We start from the raw sequence: 19,439 nt of genomic DNA, 5'->3' as shown, positions 1-19,439 counted from the left end.
CATGCTCGTCTTGGATCCAAGTAGGTGGATGTCGTACAGACCATGTGAGGGTTCCGACATGCTAGTCGTATAGATCACTAGATGTGATTCCGACTAGTGGGTGACCTTAGTTATGCGCGCTGATGATTGATGAGAGAAGCACTAGAGCGTATTTATACACCTTTCATCGTACAGACTACTCTACGTAGTTCCGAGTGATGTGCAGTGTAGTGCCGTACAGGTCATAGTTGGTGACTCCAGCAGGGCCGTATAGGTCAATGTGGTGACTCCGGCTGAGTGGGATGTTGAGCTTTAGAGTCAGCCGTACAGGACCATTGTAGGGTCTCCGGTTGATTTATTATTTCACCTGATTGATATTGATGCATTTCTAACTATATTTGGCATGGCGTGGCATATTATTTCTGAGATGTTATGTTGATGGATATGAGCTGAGTCTTGATGATATATGTATATATATATGTTTATATACTATTTTTCTGGGAAAGTATACAGGTTTTACGGTGAGGGGTTAGAAATGTTTTAAATGAAATGTTTTGGAAAATCTTTGATTTTATTGACCCACTCATCTTTGTTTTGCGCCCCTCCAGGTTCTAGTTAGCGGTTGGTGGCTCTCGAGGTCTTTTTCGGCATTCTGACAGACGTTCTGCATGTAGGACTCACCTGCGGGTGATGTATTTTATTTTGGTCCTACTTGACTGCACTTAAACCTATGCTCTGAATTTATATGTTTACCTTATAACTCATCCTTTTATTCTAGTAGGTGGTTCTACTAGAGATTGGTTGAATTCCTTCATTTTCTGTTATATCTTGCTTCCGCGTCGCACTTTTGGTTACGTCACGCTCACGTGACGGCCAGCATGCCTTGATCCTCTGGGTCAGGGTGTGTCAGTTTGGTATCAGAGCCTAGGTTGCAGTCCTGTATAATTGTTAATGCTTTAATGATCTTTTGATGTTTTCTGTCAGAATTATGCGGGTCGTAGAGAGCGTAGGGAGTCCCGCCGTACTCCTGAACCTAATTTCCCGGATATCACTCAGTTAGGGGAAGCAATGGCCCAGGCTTTTCAGAATGCAATCCGTCCTCCTCCCCCACCTCAGAGGACACCCCTGGAGACCATGTACAATTTGAAACTGGATCGTTTTATGGGTAATAAAGGTCACGAGGGGGCAGAGAAATGGCTAGATCATATTGAAAAGACATTTCAGGTGATGCAAAGTCAGGGGAACTTTCCGGCTGATAAGTGGGTTGAGACCACTACCTGGTTTTTGGGTCGAGAGCCGGCAGGTTGGTGGAGGAATCAGACGCAGTTTATGTCCCCAGCTATGACCTCTGATTGGGAAGTATTTAAAGATAATTTCAAGAAAAGATTTGTCCCCCCAGAGTATATTGATCGCAAGAAACAGGAATTTACTCGATTGAAACAGAAGAATATGACAGCTCATGAGTATTACAGAAAGTTTACTGATTTGTCTCGTTATGACCCTGATACAGCTGGTACTCAGGGAGAGATGCTTCGACGTTTCAAGTTGGGATCTAAGAAAAAGTGGCGGACTTTTGCCAGTGCACTTCCCTGCGCCGATTATCATGAGTTTTTCGAGATTTTGGTTAGGATGGAGGACTTTGATAATCTTCCCAGTGAGAGTGAGGATGACGAGGACAAGAATGACGGTCAGAAGAAGGATGATAAAGGTAAGGGCATCTCTATTCCGGGACCTCGCAAGACGTAGAATTTTAAAAAGAGTGGAGCCAGTTCGAGTTCTTCTAGTGGAAGATATATTATTACTGGCCCGAGGAGAGGTGGTGGTAGATTTTCTGGTGGGCCTAGATTTCAGAGGCAGAGGGATTCTGGTGGTGCTGGTGGTTCTGGCGCTCCGTGGTGCCGCCATTGTAATTTTTGTCATCATGGTGAGTGTAGGAGAGGTAGTGGTGCTTGTTTTACTTGTGGGAAAATGGGACATCGGGCTTCTCAGTGTCCCTAGGGTCAGCTGAGACTGCAACAGACCACTATGCCACCTCCAGCGCCGATTCAGAAGAGCTTTGGACCGAGCAGTTATGGCCAGTCGGGTCGTGGTGGTGCCTACCACTACCAGGGGGATGCTGCTCCGTATGCTTCCAGACCTTATCAGTATCCCCAGGAGCCTTATTCTCAGACAGGGTATTCTCAGGACTTTGGGGGTTATTCTTCTTATTCATCCATGCCAGTTGGTGGATCTCAGTCTCATCAGGGAGGTCAGCCCTGTCAGAGGGAAGTTGCTACTGGTGGTGCAGGATCATCTAGGCAGCCTAGTCAGTTAGGCCAGGGACGTGCTCCCCAGGGGCGAGGTAATCAAGGCAGTAGAGGTCGTGGTGGACGACAGCAAGCTCAGGGGCGTGTTAATCACATCTCACTGCAAGAGGCTCAGAACCATCCGGACTTGATCATGGGTACGTTAAATGTTCTTGGTCATTTTGCTAAGGTTTTGATTGATTGTGGTGCTACGCACTCTGTGATTTCTCATACGTTTGCTCAAATGACTCAACCTCACCCTTCACCTCTAGGATTTGATTTAGAGTTTGCCATGCCTAGAGGAGATAAATGTTATGTTGATAGTGTGTATCTTAGGTGTCCAGTGATGGTAGAGGGCATAGTTATGCCAACTGATCTTATCCCGTTAGATATTGTGGATTTTGATGTGATTCTAGGGGCTGATTGGTTGCATTATAATCGTGCCCATATTGATTGTTATGGTAAATCAGTTTCTTTTTATCGCCCTGGACTACCCGAGGTTACTTTTGTGGGCAAAAGAGGTGGGGTGAGGCATGGCGTTATTTCTGCCATAAGAGAAAGAAAATTATTATCAAAGGGTTGCCAAGGATATTTAGCACATGTGGTGTTAAATGATGTCGTTCCTAGCAGTATTGAGGAGGTTGGTGTGGTCAGACATTATCCTGATGTATTTCCTGATGATTTACCGGGGCTGCCGCCAGACAGAGAGGTGGAATTCTTTATTGATTTGCTTCCAGGTACCGACCCTATATCTCTAACTCCTTATAGAATGGCTCCTGCTGAGTTGAGAGAATTGAAACTTCAGTTGCAAGAATTACTTGATAAGGGTTTCATTCAGCCTAGTTCGTCACCTTGGGGAGCTCCAGTATTATTTGTGAGGAAGAAAGATGGAACTCTGAGCTTATGCATTGACTATAGGCAATTGAACCAGGTAACGATTAAAAACCGTTATCCATTGCCTCGCATCGATGATTTGTTTGATCAGCTGAAAGGTGCGTGTGTATTTTCTAAGATTGATTTGAGATCCGGTTATTATCAGTTGAGGATTAAAGAGGAAGATGTACCTAAGATAGCTTTCCGAACCCGTTACGGACATTATGAATTTCTGGTTATGCCATTTGGGTTGACTAATGCACCTGCAGCTTTCATGAGGTTGATGAATGAGGTATTCCAGCAATATCTTGATAAATTTGTTATTGTTTTTATTGATGATATTCTGGTATACTCTAAATCTAAAGCAGATCATATCCGACATCTTAACTTGGTGTTAAAGAAATTGAGGGAGCATCAGTTGTACGCTAAGTTTAGTAAATGTCAATTTTGGTTGACTGAAGTGGCATTTTTGGGGCATGTTGTATCGGCTCAAGGAATCCAAGTTGATCCTCAAAAGATAGCGGCAGTGGAGAATTGGGAGCAACCTCGAACCGTCACTGAGGTACGAAGTTTTCTTGGTTTAGCAGGTTATTACCGACGGTTTGTTCAGGATTTTTCTATGATTGCTTTGCCGTTAACGAAGTTGACCAGGAAGGATGTTAAATTTGAGTGGGATGAAAATTGTGAACGGAGTTTCCAGCAATTGAAATATTGCCTCACTCATGCTCTAGTATTGGTACTTCTTGATGATAGCGGTAATTTTGAGATTTATAGTGATGCTTCCTTGAATGGTTTGAGATGTGTTTTGATGCAACATAATAGAGTGATTGCTTATGCTTCTCGTCAGTTGAAAAATCATGAAAGGAACTATCCCACTCACAATCTTGAGTTAGCAGCCATTGTCTTTGCTTTGAAGATTTGGAGGCATTATTTATATGGTGAGAAGTGTAAGATCTTCACTGATCACAAGAGTCTTCAGTATCTGTTTACTCAGCATGATCTTAATCTTCGTCAGCGAAGGTGGATGGAATTGTTAAGTGATTATGACTGTACTATCGAGTATCATCCGGGTCGTGCTAATGTGGTAGCTGATGCACTGAGTAGGAAACCTCAAGGTAGACTCAATGCCTTATATGCTAGCCGTGTTCCTCTTCTTGCTGAACTGAGGGCAACTGGAGTAAAGTTGGAGTTGGAAGATCGAAGTGGAGCCTTTCTTGCTAGTTTTCAAGTCAGGCCAGTTTTGATTGATTATATACTCGAAGCTCAGATGGTGGATGAGGAAATTCAAGAAATGGTTCAGTTAAGAAGTGAAGGGAAAAAGAAAGACCTCAGGATTCGGGAATCAGATGGTATGCTTATGCAGGAAAATAGAATGTATGTTCCAAATAATGAGGAATTAAAGAAGGAAATATTGGATGAAGCGCATTGTTCAGCTTATGCGATGCACCCGAGAGGCACTAAGATGTATCATACCATTCGACCATTTTATTATTGGCCGGGTATGAAAAGGGAAATTGCTAAGTATGTGAGTATATGTATTATTTGCCAGCAAGTTAAAGCAGAAAGAAAGAAGCCTTTTGGGCGAATGCAGCCACTTCCCGTTCCCCAGTGGAAATGGGAAAATATAACCATGGACTTCGTGTATAAACTTCCTCGTACACGAAACGGATTTGATGGTATTTGGGTGATTGTGGATCGACTTACCAAGTCAGCGCATTTCATTCCAGTGAGGGAGAAGTATCCTCTGAATAAATTGGCTAGGTTGTTCATTACGAAGATTGTGAAGTATCATGGAGTTCCAGTGAATATTATTCTGATCGAGACCCAAGATTTACTTCTAAATTTTGGGTAGCTTTTCAGGAAGCTCTTGGTACGCAATTGCTTTACAGCAATGCTTATCATCCTCAAACTGATGGGCAATCAGAGAGGACGATTCAGACGTTGGAGGATATGTTGAGATCTTCAGTGTTACAATTCGGTGATTCCTGGCATGATCGGCTGAACTTGATGGAATTTGCCTACAATAATAGTTTTCACTCGAGCATTGGTATGTCACCATTTGAGGCACTTTATGGTAGGGCGTGTCGTACGCCATTGTGTTGGTCTGAGGTTGGTAAAAGAGTGTTAGAAGGCCCTGAGATTGTGGATGAGACTACTCAAAATATTCAGGTGATTAAGTCTAACCTGAAAGCAGCCCAGGATCGACAGAAGAATTTTACTGATCGACATGCCACTGATCGAGTGTATAATGTGGGCGATTGGGTATTTTTGAAATTGTCACCTTGGAGAGGTGTGGTACGATTTGGAAAAAGAGGGAAGCTAAGTCCGAGATACATTGGACCCTATGTGATCACTGAAAGAGTTGGTGAAGTTGCCTACCGGTTGGAGTTACCTCCGGAATTATCTAAGGTCCATAATGTGTTCCACGTCTCTATGCTTCGACATTATATTTTTGATCCTTCTCATGTGATCCCTCCTCCACCGCTAGAGATTAATCCGGATTTGACATATGTTGAGGAACCAGTTACAATCTTGGATTGGAAAGATAAGGTTTTAAGGAACAAGACGGTGAGTTTGGTGAAGGTGTTGTGGAGGAACCATTCCGTAGAAGAAGCTACTTGGGAGACAGAAGATCGTATGAGAGAGATGTACCCAAGATTATTCTATGGGTATTAAGTGGTTTAATTGGTTATGGGAATTTTGGGGACGAAATTCTATAAGGAGGGGAGATTGTCACAACCCGTCCCGAGATTTTCTTATTCAGGACGTGAAATGACGGAATTGCCCTTAACGGGCATTAAGGTACGTGGGTGTGTGACAATATTTGGTCTAATTTTAGATATGTTTTGGAAGAAAATAAATAAGATAAGTTGGCTTATTAATTTGGTTAGGGATTTGGAAAAATGGATGGTGTGGATTGAATGTGGGCATCTAAACCCTCACACTCTCCCTTTCTCTATCCCGTAGCCCTCTCTCTCTCCTCCATCTCGACGCACCCTCTCTCTCACACCCATATTGTACGGCCTCACCCAAAATCCCCCAAAACTCAGTGGATCGAGGTAACCAAGGTAAGAATCTTCATCCTTGAGATGTTTTGAGTTGATTGGTACTGGTTTTAGGACGTAGAATCTTCGATTTCACGTGAATCCAAAACCCCCATTTTTGGTCACTGTTCATGCACACGTGAAATGTTGTGTTTCAGGGAATTCTAAGCTTATAGTGAGCTTAGTGAGGTCCTAAGGAAGCTCGGAGTGCTTCGTTTGAAGGATTTGGACGTCGGGATCACGAGGGTTAAGTTTTGCCGGTTTTGCTTGAATTTTTCCGGTGAGATTTAGTTCTTTTTGAAGCTTAAAAGTAGTGTATCATGATTCTACATGTTTGGGGCTTCATTTTGGTATAAAATACGAAGAAAATGGTTGAGAAACGAAGGAGAACGAGACGTTCAAAGTTTGGCCGGAAACCGACCGCCGAAAAGTTCAGTCCGGCGAGCCAGAGGTTGAAGATGGTGCGCGTGGGGGCGCGTGTCCCCGTGCCTGTCCTAGCGCGTGGGGGCGCGTGTGGCCTCAAAATTTTTTTCTAAAAATTACTCGACGTCCGTGACGTCGACTAGGTCGATGTGGTATATTCATATACCCAAATTGAGCATCGTATGAGAAGTTATTTCGAATTGTTGGTTATGTGTTTAAATTAATGTTTTTATAGTTGTTTCGCATATAGGTGACACTTATCCCGAGGACGAGCGCATCCAGGGACGTCACGGGGGTTACGACCCATCGACTTATCAGTGAGTGGGCAGTTTTGTTTTCGTATTACCTATTTAAATTGCCATGCATGCAATTGTTGAGATATTTGGTTTGATAATTGATGCATATATATGTGAATTGACGCGGTGGACGCATAGGTGAGTTTTTATATTATTCAGATGAGTTATTTTATGAGAATTGCATTGAAAGCTCATAACCTGTACCCTAGGTGTTAGTGCTTATATTATTATTCACCACACTGCACGCTCGTCTTGGATCCAAGTAGGTGGATGTCGTACAGACCATGTGAGGGTTCCGACATGCTAGTCGTATAGATCACTAGATGTGATTCCGACTAGTGGGTGACCTTAGTTATGCGCGCTGATGATTGATGAGAGAAGCACTAGAGCGTATTTATACACCTTTCATCGTACAGACTACTATACGTAGTTCCGAGTGATGTGCAGTGTAGTACCGTACAGGTCACAGTTGGTGACTCCGGCAGGGCCGTATAGGTCACTGTGGTGACTCCGGCTGAGTGGGATGTTGAGCTTTAGAGTCAGCCATACAGGACCATTGTAGGGTCTCCGGTTGATTTATTATTTCACCTGATTGATATTGATGCATTTCTAACTATATTTGGCATGGCGTGGCATATTATTTCTGAGATGTTATGTTGATGGATATGAGCTGAGTCTTGATGATATGTGTATATATATATGTTTATATACTATTTTTCTGGGAAAGTATACAGGTTTTACGGTGAGGGGTTAGAAATGTTTTAAATGAAATGTTTTGGAAAATCTTTGATTTTACTGACCCACTCATCTTTGTTTTGCGCCCCTCCAGGTTCTAGTTAGCGGTTGGTGGCTCTCGAGGTCTTTTTCGGCATTCTGACAGACGTTCTGCATGTAGGACTCACCTGCGGGTGATGTATTTTATTTTGGTCCTACTTGACTGCACTTAAACCTATGCTCTGAATTTATGTGTTTACCTTATAACTCATCCTTTTATTCTAGTAGGTGGTTCTACTAGAGATTGGTTGAATTCCTTCATTTTCTGTTATATCTTGCTTCCGCGTCGCACTTTTGGTTACGTTACGCTCACGTGACGGCCAGCACGCCTTGATCCTCTGGGTCGGGGTGTGTCATTCTGCTACTAGTACCATATCATACCTAAAATCTTCAAACTCATCTAAAGGAAACATTTGGATCCCTCAAATGCTTTCTGAAAATGTCAATCTCCTTTTTCTTCTTTTGGATGTATCCACATGAACATTGTGTAAAACTGACCCAATCTTGTACATATGTGTGAAGGGTAGAATTGGCATTTTTGAAAAAATCTGTCCTGATGATTAAAAGTAAAGTTTTGAGGGTGTTTTGGTTAGTTTTCCAAATATAATATAATGTGAAAAAAATTAAATTCGTGGCAGATTATTATTCGTTCATTATGACGAGATGGCATATCAAGGATGTAAATTAAGAGTGGTGGCTGATACCCATTATACCCATTGTAAATTAAGAGATGGCAGATTATTAAATAAATGCGAAATAATTTCTGCACATTTTACCCATTATATTAAATAAATTAAGAGAGGTGACCGATACCCCGTTAGACCATCTTCAATGGTTGGGCTAAAAGCCAAATTTTTTAGCCCAGAAACAAATTTTCTACTCTAACCCTTTTGGTCTAAAATTTAGCCCGGGATTATTAAATAATGAACTTAGGCTATTTTTTTTCTTAAATTAATTTTTTTTTAAAATAAATATGTAGACTATCGTAAATTAATTTTATGAACATTTTAATATAAAAATATTTAAATTTCGATAAATATTAAAAAATCACTAAATTTTCCACAAATTAATAAACCACATAAACTTAATACAACCAATAATTCATAAACCACATAATTAATAAACTTCATAAACTTAATACAAACGACAATTAATAAACTTAATGAATAAAGCACATATTTCATACACTACATAAACTTAATAATCATATCCACCATCTTCACTTGGTGATGGACTTAGTACAGGACTTGGGATATAGGGTTCAGAGGATTCATCATCTTGAAACATACTCCTTGAGGCAGACTTTCGCAAAATTTCCTTTTGCTTACCATGTAAGAACTTCTTCCTCTTTGGAGTGTATTTGCTGAGGTCCTCCATCATCAAATTAATTTCAAACCTATCTTGCTTCCTATCCGAGATTTCCTTCATTTGCAAATGCATTTGGGCCGTTTCTTCTTGGCGAGCGCTATGAGTTTCGTTCAATTTTGCAATTCTGGTAGCAAAGTGTCCACTCATCGGATCTTGGAACTTCCCTTTTCTCTTTGCTTCCTTTTGCTTATCTCTTCCCGAGGGCCTTGCAAAAGAAGGAGATGGGGTCATTTCATCGACACCTTCATCTCTGGCATTTGTCTGTGCGGCTTCACGTTGAAATAATCTTCCCCATTGTTGGTCCGCATCGGTTCTCTACCTCGGACAATCCTTGAGGACGTCTTAAACATGTTGCAACTTAAAAACTTGATTTTTTGGTGTTACTCTTGTCTTGTAAATTTCCATTGCTTTGTCACCCTATGCAAAAAATACATAAAAATAATTAGTTGCAAAATAATATTATGTACATGACAAATAAAATATCAAGAAAAAAAATCACAATTTCTATGGCGCTCCTTCCATTAGCCATGCCAACCACGACTCTCTCCAAACTTCTCTTCCATAAAGTGCATGCTTTGTTGATAGTCTTCCACCGATCATAAACACCACCACCGTCCCACCCGCTGCCATTGCAGTTTTCTTGAAACTTTGCAATGATTTTATCTCACAAAACCTTCTTATTTTGATTTGTGCCAACTGCACCATCTTCGCTAACATAAACTCATGCCAAGCATAAAGCAATATCTTCCTCACAGGTCCAATTACGACCTCTAATATGCTCTCTTGCCATGTTGAACAATTTGGAAATGGAAAGAAATGGTAGAAAGATAAATTGGAAGAATTGTAGGAGAAAATTGAGTTTTGTGTGGATGTTTGAACAAATACATAGGTATTTATAGAGTTTTTGGGTAAATTTTGAGCTAAATAATTTTTTTTAATTATTTTAGCCGTTGGATTTAAATTTGAGCTGTTAGATCTTTTTTTACCGTTATATTTGATTATATTCGATCTCAGCCATTGGATTCAATGTATTTTAAAATAACATATTTTTTTAAAATGAAATTTGAATCTGGACCGTTGGTCCAACGGCCAACGGTCGTTTGGTACGTGGGACGGGACGGGACGGAACGGGACGAGGCGTTCCGTCCCGCGTTTGGTGCACCAAAAATGGGTGGAACGGGCTGTTCCACGGGACAGATTTTGGGTGTTTTTGCGTCCCACCTCCACCCCCTGGAACGGGTTTGTTCCACGTCTGTGGAACACAATGTTTTACCATTTTAAGACAAATATACCCCATGCCTTTTTCAAAAATTACACCTTCGTTCCGTCCCGTCCCGTCCCGTTCCGTCCCGTCCCGTCCCGTCCCGTTCCGTCCCGTCTGCGTACCAAACGCACCCTAAATGATGGCCGTCTGATGAGGAAAAGAGCCATTGGGCTCAAGGAAGTGGCCGACATGGCCCTGATAGTGGGCCCCCACGCTGTCGGGACGTGATTACAAGCAGCCCGCTGGCCCAATTTGTTGCGAGTCTATGCTTTGGGGGGAAATTTTGGGGGGAAATTTGGCAAATAGCCCATTGTTGGAGTTGGTCTTATTGACATTATCATTCCAAACCCCATAAAAAAATTAAAAAAATTAAAATGCTATTTCTCCACCCACCATCATTCAGAAAATAATCTCTAATGTATATTCAAATTCTTTTTATATTCATAAAAATAAATATCAATATGTTTTTAGAAAAAAATCACCCCCTTCCTTAATTGCAGCACCACACCTCCATTATCCTAGCCGCACCAACATCCCTCAAAGTGCAGCACCACGTAAACAGAAGCTTCGTCTCTCTATCTCTATGTTCTCTATTTCCTTCATTTTTCTTTGTGCAGAATTCCGTCATCTTTATTCTGCAATTGTGTGACTGCTAAAGAATAAATATGAGGATGATCGAGTTCGGCTTTTGTAATGTTTTTATCCGTATACTTGCTTTCTTCTATCCCTTTGTTAGTAATTATTTTCAAACGAGGTTGATAAAAAAAATAAAAATAAAAACGGATCACCAGTTAAGATGAACTTGAAAAAAATTGACTTAGCTGTATAACAAAGCCCCTAACCAAAGTCGCATAAGGGTTAAGCAGCGCCAAGAGAGCTACAAGGATTGACAGTTACTTGAAGAATAAGAAACTAGAGCTAATTAAGCTACCAAGGACTCGGTGTGAAACAGAAGGGCCGAGTGTATAAATCAATACTAGTATGATCCTTGGAGAAGTCAAAGTGTTCAATGTTCTTATTCGCCAAAGAAAACACTCCAGCATCATACCACAGGGATCGTTATAAACAAAATAGGTGTAGTTTTTCTCCAATGTCTTGTTGCGGAGACCTCTATACTTGAGGCCATTGCTGGCAGAGATGAATTTGTTGCCGGCTCTGCTCATAAAGATTATCCGGTCACCAAGGTCAACAACCTCTGCCCTCTGAGGAAGACCGTCCATTGTCTCCTCCAACTTAAACACTTGAAACCCTTGAGTCTTAGTTGGATGGAATCAGTACCAAAGGTCGCATACCAAGGAATTATTGGATCTTCCTCATGTTAAAATCCCACATCGGTGGGTGAAAAAGAAAATCATGAGTTTAAATATGATTACCCCACTTTAATTAATATTGAGGTTTTTTATGATAAAACTCCACACGTGACGGATTAGGCATGTGGTAAAGTTGATGACTTTTTAAAACATTCTAGATCTATTTAATTAGAATTTGAGAAAGTTGAGAAATTGGAGAGATTTTGTAGTGTATTTTAAGCATCCACAAATCTCACATTTCCCCATGAGATTTCGAGGGAATTGAATCAAAATTTTATATGAAATCTCTACAAATCAATTAAACTTCATAAAAATACTAAAATCTCTCAAATTCTCAATTGAATACACCCCTTATTATTCCATTAGTCCAGAGGAACAATGGAGGAACTATCCCTTCGGAATGAAGCACAACCAACATTTCAGTAGTATAACTAGGAGGGCCACCATGCATTGTGGGCATCTTGGATTTGAAACCGTTGAACACTCCAATGCATCATTAGTTGCAGCGTATAATTTCCGGTCAATTATATTTCTATCTCGAAAATTTTGGTCAATCACTTACATGTGGTTTCTTTAACCGATTATCTGCTTTTATATATGTATGTATTCATGACAAACTTAATTTGCAGATTTGTGGTTGATTTAGGTACCGACCTAGCCTTCTCCTCAATGGCAGATCTGGAGCTTCTAGGTATTAATTTTAACCTCTCTTTTTTTTGGTTCGTTTGCTTATAATTTGACTCTACATGTAGAAATAGTTTTGAATTATACGGGTGTTCTTTTTTGGCCGCGGGTGTATTTATTGTGGTTTCTGATCAGTAAATATGTATTTTGGTATTATGTATGTACAACATTTTTTTATTTGTTCCTTGGTTTTATTTTAAAACATCATGAAGGTTTCGAAGTTGGATATGTATAATTTGCAGGGCAACTGTGATATTGGTAACATTCCAGTTTAATACTTAAGTGAAACTTATCTTTACTGAATTGTTTTTTACCTCTTCCAGGAAGAGGAATGAACATCCTTCTACGATTATTGTCCTTTGGGTCTATATGGATTTGCTTCCTTGTCTTACTAAGGTACATTGGACATTTAGTTGTACCAATAGAAAAATGTTCTCTTTTTGTCAGAGCAAATGAAACTCTTATTGTTACCATATATATATATGAAAACGCTAATGAATTGTCAATGTTGATTGAATGTTTCGGTTGTTAAACATCATTGGAAATATGTGCATCGACGGAGTCAGAATTTTTCGTTAGAAGGGACCTCTTATAAAGGTTCTTAAAAAAGACAAATGATATTTACAAATCTACTATACATCATAATATAGTCAAAAGTCCAAAGTATCATATACATTTACATATTCAAAATTTTTTTTGTGTCCACAACGAGTTTTCATATTTTAAAATCCTTGCATTATAACCTTGTCACTGATATTATTAAACTCAGTGAATTCAATAAAAATTTTACAAACTCTAACTGTCATATAAGTTGTAGAATATAGAGGAAAACAAAAGAGAATTAAAGAAATTTGAGACTTATTTGTTGAATAGATTTCAAATTTGGGCAAAATGTATGGAATTTCAAAAAGAAAAGGGGAATAGCTCCACAATCTAGTTGCACTATGAAAGATGATTGTTTCTTAATTTTTATAACTAAAACTGAACGATTACTCTTCAAAGAAGATTGTTTCTGAATTAAATTCAATTATGAGATGGGCTGATGTGGTTATATTTGGAACTTGGAAAGCAAGACTTCAAGCAAAAGAACGATGCATAATTTTTTAATATATATATAGGCCTAAGGGAAGAGATTCCCATTTTTAAAAAAAAAATAGGGACACCCTCTTAACCATTAGATTTGACTTTAATGAAATTTTGATGTTGAGATTAAATCACAGGCCATAGAATATCAACCACATGATTTCATTAAAGCCAAATCTAACGGTTAAGAGGATATTCTCATTCTTTTTGAAAAATGAATATCCCTTCCCTCTCTCTCTCTCTCTCTCTCTCTCTCTCTCTCTCTCTCTCTCTCTCTCTCTCTCTCTCTCTCTCTCTCTCTCTCTCTCTCTCTCTCTCTCTCTCTCTCTCTCTCTCTCTCTCTCTATATATATATATATATATATATATATATATATAGACACACACATTTTTTTTAAGTCAGGATGGGTCCCAGCAACCCTAGTCTCATGGTGCCTCCGCCAATAAATATTTATCATTTATTTTTCTTTTCTTTTTTCAAAAAACATCAACGTGGGAATTTTCTTGATAACAAAAAAAAATAATAATAATTACAACTAATTTGGGGAACATAAATTCCTAATGTAGAAAGTTTGGAGTGTAGAATAAGATTTTTGGAGTGCTAATAATAATTCCTTAAACCTAACCTCTTATAATACAAGAAAAAATGATATAAAAAAATACATAAAGAGAAGGGAGACATAAATCTTATCTCTCTAAAAGAAAAAAAAAAACTAAAATACAAAAAAAAGAAGGAGACATTAAACCTAACCCATCTAAATCCGAACTTAAAGATCAAAACAGATCGAGCAACATTACAAGATGATTGCACCAGGAAAAGGTCAAAATCAATTATTGTCGGCAATATATGTGTAGGAATGCATGGATACTTTGATAGGAAAATGTCAATAGTTTGTTGGTTCTTCATCTTTAACTCTTGTAAACATGTTTTTTTATGAGGAATCTTTGCGTAGTTTCATTATCACTTAACATTCTATTTCTTATTATTGCATATCCAAGATTTCACTTTTGTGAGGCCAAATTGAAAGACAACAATTGATGGGACAATGAATTCTAAACTCTACATAACCTAAACATAAAAATCGAGCAAGGGGATTGATCGGTTCTCCCTTCCCCATATCGCTAGACTTGACTTCATACTCTGATATCAAATTATCAAACTTAATGTGCAAAAAATTCACGAATATCACAAGAACATTGAATTATGAAGGTGCATGTGAGCAGAGTAACGGTGGAGATGTTACATATGGTCCCCGTCTGATTGTGAGCAGTGCATAACGACAGAAAGACCCAATCTTTCATGCAATTTCTTCAACTCAAGATGATTTTGCACGAATTCCATTTGGGAGTAGGATTCTCTCCCCTCTTTTTTTTCCTCTCCTTTCCTCCCCTTCTATTTTTTTTTATCAAAGAAAATGGCCTCCAACATTTGCAATAGACAGGAAATGTGTGGAATTTTAGGGAAGGAAGGTGTGTGCGATTCTTTGGGGCTTGAATTTATGAAAGGAGATTGATTTCTACGGTCCCTTTTTCACAAAAAAAGAAAAAGAAAAAGAAAAAAGAGTTCAAAAATCACCTTTTTGTTACAAAATTGAGCTCGAAAAGTAGGCTCATGCAAAATATGTGATTTAACTAATGGTTATAATTAAGCTCAGAAATTACTTCTCTTCACGATTTTGAGTTATATATGGATAAAAAAATTGGATGTATATGTAGGTGGCTTATTGAAATAATATTTTAATTTTTGGTGGTGTTTAGCATTTTTTTAGTTAAGATGGTAAATACAAAATAATGAGACATTCCAGGTGTCATTGTGTAAGTAGGCACCATTTCTCCATTTCAAAAAGGCTAAATAGGCAAAATGGTTTCTGAGATATGCATAACATCACTTTGGTCCTTGAGATTGAAAATTAATAGAAATGGTCCATGTGATTGTCCAACATCCATCATTTTGGTCCTTCCTTAAAAACTCTTTGGGCAATTTTCAAAGCTTTGTAACTCAATCGTTTTTTTACCAAATTCAACCCATAATATATCAAAATGAAGATAGGAAAGTGCAGAACAAGATTATACATATTTGGAAGCTCAATGGTTACAGGAGATAGCCGGAAAATAGCCTCAAAGTTGACTGGTCAGTGGAAAAACTGGAAAACGTGCTGGAAACAGGGTAAATTTTAACGTTCATAACTTCTTCAATACTCAACAAAATCAAGTGATTCAAAAACAAAAATCATACTTCTCGACGAGACGAAGAGAATGATACATTTCTAGAAGGCTAACTCGCTGTGGTTTGGCCGGAAAATGACTTGAAAAGTTACTTTCGATGAGGTTCTTCCTTGCACAACGGAAAAACCTTCGGACTCACACCCTTTCAATATGTTGCTATTAACTCAATATACGTAAAACTTGTATTTTTTCTTATATTCCTATCTACGATACTTGGGACTAATATATATATATATATATATATATATATATATATATATATATATATATATATATATTATGTAAAGAAAGAGATGTTGGAATTGCAAAACCTTAAGAAAGACAAATGAGTTATTTGGGGTGCAAAACTGTAGGAAATCAAAACGGACAGGACATAAAAACCACAACGGGACAAAATCAAAACGTAATTCAATTCAAACCAAAAGAAACAAAATGGTTTGATTGCATGTTTCATATTTAGGGGAGATAACTCGTTAAGCCAAAATCAATTGACTTTTAATATTGGTAATAAAACAAAACGTTATGTATATAATAATGGTAATCAAACAAAACATAAATATATTTAAATATTTAAATAAAAACATAACTGCTCCAACAAATTAAGTATGAAATGTGCATGTTAAAAAATTGTTATATTATTAGTGAGAAACTTGACTACTTACATATTTGAACGTAGTCTAATATTTTAGTAGATAGTGTGTTAAAATTGTTATATTATTAGTGAGAAACTTGACTACTTACATATTTGAACGTAGTCTAATATTTTAGTAGATAGTGTGTTAGATTTGTAATCATGTGGCCTAAGATCCAAAACTTTCTCCGCTAAATAATAATAAATTTGAAAAAAAAATCACCTATATATGCTCGTATACACCATCATGATATTCTATACCAATAATTTAATATAATTTAAGGAAGTTAAGGGTCGTGGCATCTTATAATTCAATTGTGATGCCGGGATGGCACATTGGGGATGTAAGCAAGTCCTCACATTATTCACCAACAACAAAAACACGTTTATGGCCTGCGAAATAATTTCTCTGCATTTCTTATGAAATAAATTAAAGAAGCATTTGTTGTGCCTTGGCCCGTTCGTTAGTTTGGAAACGAGATTCAGATTACAACCTCACCATAATCACACTCAGTTGAACAGAATAAAATACAAAAAATATAGAGTGAGAGTGAGAAACTCTTGGGGAGAGTGAGTCTCTTAGTAAAATTCTGTGAGTGTACAAGGGCTTGGGATTTGGGTTATGTTGATTTAACTCAAGTGTATCTTGTACTAGTTATTCTCATAGTGAAGAGTAATATCTCTTGGAGGACGTAGGCAGGTTTTTGCCGAACCTCGTAAATCTTTCAGTGTCTTTATTTCTTGTATTTTATTCTGTTCAACTGAGTGTGATTATGGTGAGGTTGTAATCTGAATCTCGTTCGTAAATATGTATGCTTTCTATGCATGAAAAAAGGTCTACTTTATGTTTTCCATTTGCATTCTTCACGTGAAGGTGGCGTGTGGAATGATAAAGGAAAAGCAAGGTTTGCTTTTTACTTTGGAAGCATGTTTTGTGGAAGCATGTTTTGTGGACTTTGGAAACATGACCCCATAAACTTTGTTTTTTGGTGGTTGACATAATTGATGGTGCATGTCTATAAGTGAAGGCATTTTTCATACACAAAATGGAGTGAGCTTGCCGATTGTGAAGAAAGTGGGTGTGCATCCGGAAAACACAAAGGAGAGAAAAATATAGAGTGAGAGTGAGAAACTCTTGGGGAGAGTGAGTCTCTTAGTAAAATTCTGTGAGGGTACAAGGGGTTGGGATTTGGGTTATGTTGATTTAACTCAAGTGTATCTTGTACTAGTTATTCTCATAGTGAAGAGTAATATCTCTTGGAGGACGTAGGCAGGTTTTTGCCGAACCTCGTAAATCTTTCAGTGTCTTTATTTCTTGTATTTTATTCTATTCAACTGAGTGTGATTATGGTGAGGTTGTAATCTGAATCTCGTTTCCGAACTAACGAACGGGCCAAGGCACAACAATTGGTATCAGAGCTTTGTTGGAAGCTTTGGTTCATTGACGGTTCAGATTTTTTATTCACCATGATGACTACAAACATGTCATTTTCAGTTGAGAAGTTTAATGGGAAAGGTAGTTTTACTCTCTGGCAGATGAGAGTAAAGGATGTCTTGACTCAACAAGGCTTGGCTAGAGCTTTGAAGGGAAAAGATGGGAAGCCTCAAGAAATGACAGATGACCAGTGGGAGGAGCTGGAGGCGCGTTGTGTTAGCACGATTCGACACTGTATAGCTGATAACATTATCAATAATGTTATGGATGAAGATTCTGCGCCTGCACTTTGGGAGAAGTTGGAAAAACTCTATATTGCTAAGAGTTTGACCAACAAGTTACATCTGAAGCGGAAGCTGTACAAGCTAAAGATGGATGAAGGCGGGAATCTCATAGACCACATGAATGTGTTCAACGGATACTTAGATCAATTGAGGAAAGTTGATGTCAAGGTTGAGGAAGAAGATAAAGCCCTCTTACTTCTTACCTCACTCCCAGATTCGTATGAGAATCTTGTGACAACCTTACTGCATGGAAAAGATACAGTAAGTTTGGAGCAGGTGCAGGCTTCTTTGGTGTCTTATGATACTCAAAAGAAGAAGACCATTGTTGATGATGGGTACGAGACTGCATTAGCTGTTCAAGGTGGGAATGGTGGAAGAAAAATGAAAGGAGGCTTTGAGAGAGACAGTAGGTCCAAATCAAGTTCCGGAGGTAAGGGTCTACAATGCTACGCCTGTAAAGAATTCGGGCATAAAAAGATAAATTGCCCTTTGAGAAAAAGAAAGGATGATCTTGGTCAGAGTAGTAGCAATTTTGTGGCAGAAGACTTCGAGTATGCCCTCTAGGTACTCGAAGCAACACTTCTCTTGGTGATGTTTAGTCTCGAGTGTTGCAAGGGATTTGCAGCAGGTGGAGCTATAGGATTCACAGGTGATGAGATGGTCCTGAAGGAAGAGAAGTGTGAGGAATATTTGTCTGGCTCGACGGGTGTTGCTGGAAATGGGTGCCCTGACAAGTTTCCAGGTTGACAATGAAGAGGAGGAAAACCTGCTGGAGGAGACGAGGATATGTCGAGATCCTGTCTGAAGCTAAATGGTGATTTTTAGCTTGCAGCAGCTGCACATGCATTGGCAGTGACTGAATCGGAACAGGACCAACGAGGTTGATTCAGGGTGTGTATGCTGATACGTAAGGCCAATGAGCTTTGGTGATGGGTGCAAGGATTTTTGCATGGTGTATTCGCCAAGGTGGAGATTGTTGTGATTGACTCATAGTTTGAGTTGGCAACAATTTTGATAGTTTAGCTTTATGTGCTACAGGGAAATGGCTGTAGCAAAGTGTTGTCTTTGTGTTTGTTTGCACGTAAATATGTATGCTTTCTATGCATGAAAAAAGGTCTACTTTATGTTTTCCATTTGCATTCTTCACGTGAAGGTGGCGTGTGGAATGATAAAGTAAAAAGCAATGAAGGTGACGTGTGGAATGATAAAGGAAAAGCAAGGTTTGCTTTTTACTTTATCATTCCACACGCCACCTTCACATGAAGAATGCAAATGGAAAACATAAAGTAGACCTTTTTTCATGCATAGAAAGCATACATATTTACGTGCAAACAAACACAAAGACAACACTTTGCTACAGCCATTTCCCTGTAGCACATAAAGCTAAACTATCAAAATTGTTGCCAACTCAAACTATGAGCCAATCACAACAGCATTAAGAGCCATTTCCAGGGTTAATTTATGTACTCTCCTCTATAAA

General features: G+C 38.7%; 2 long non-coding RNA genes across 2 annotated transcripts; both read left to right on the top strand.

Annotated features, from left to right (window-relative positions):
• Window positions 1–2,310: 2,310 nt before the first annotated feature.
• LOC139194179 (uncharacterized) lies at window positions 2,311–7,879 on the top strand. The gene is made up of 3 exons (XR_011578948.1): window positions 2,311–2,422; window positions 6,855–6,921; window positions 7,730–7,879. It is a non-coding gene; the product is annotated as an uncharacterized lncRNA (long non-coding RNA).
• On the top strand, window positions 5,866–6,567 carry LOC139194178 (uncharacterized). Its single transcript, XR_011578947.1, has 3 exons — window positions 5,866–5,939; window positions 6,029–6,205; window positions 6,340–6,567. It is a non-coding gene; the product is annotated as an uncharacterized lncRNA (long non-coding RNA).
• Window positions 7,880–19,439: the final 11,560 nt, after the last annotated feature.

The sequence above is a fragment of the Malus domestica genome, chromosome 03 (assembly GCF_042453785.1).
Source record: "Malus domestica chromosome 03, GDT2T_hap1".
Lineage (NCBI taxonomy): Eukaryota > Viridiplantae > Streptophyta > Magnoliopsida > Rosales > Rosaceae > Malus > Malus domestica.
Note: the sequence above shows the minus strand (reverse complement) of the source record. Positions and strands in the feature narration are given on the sequence as shown.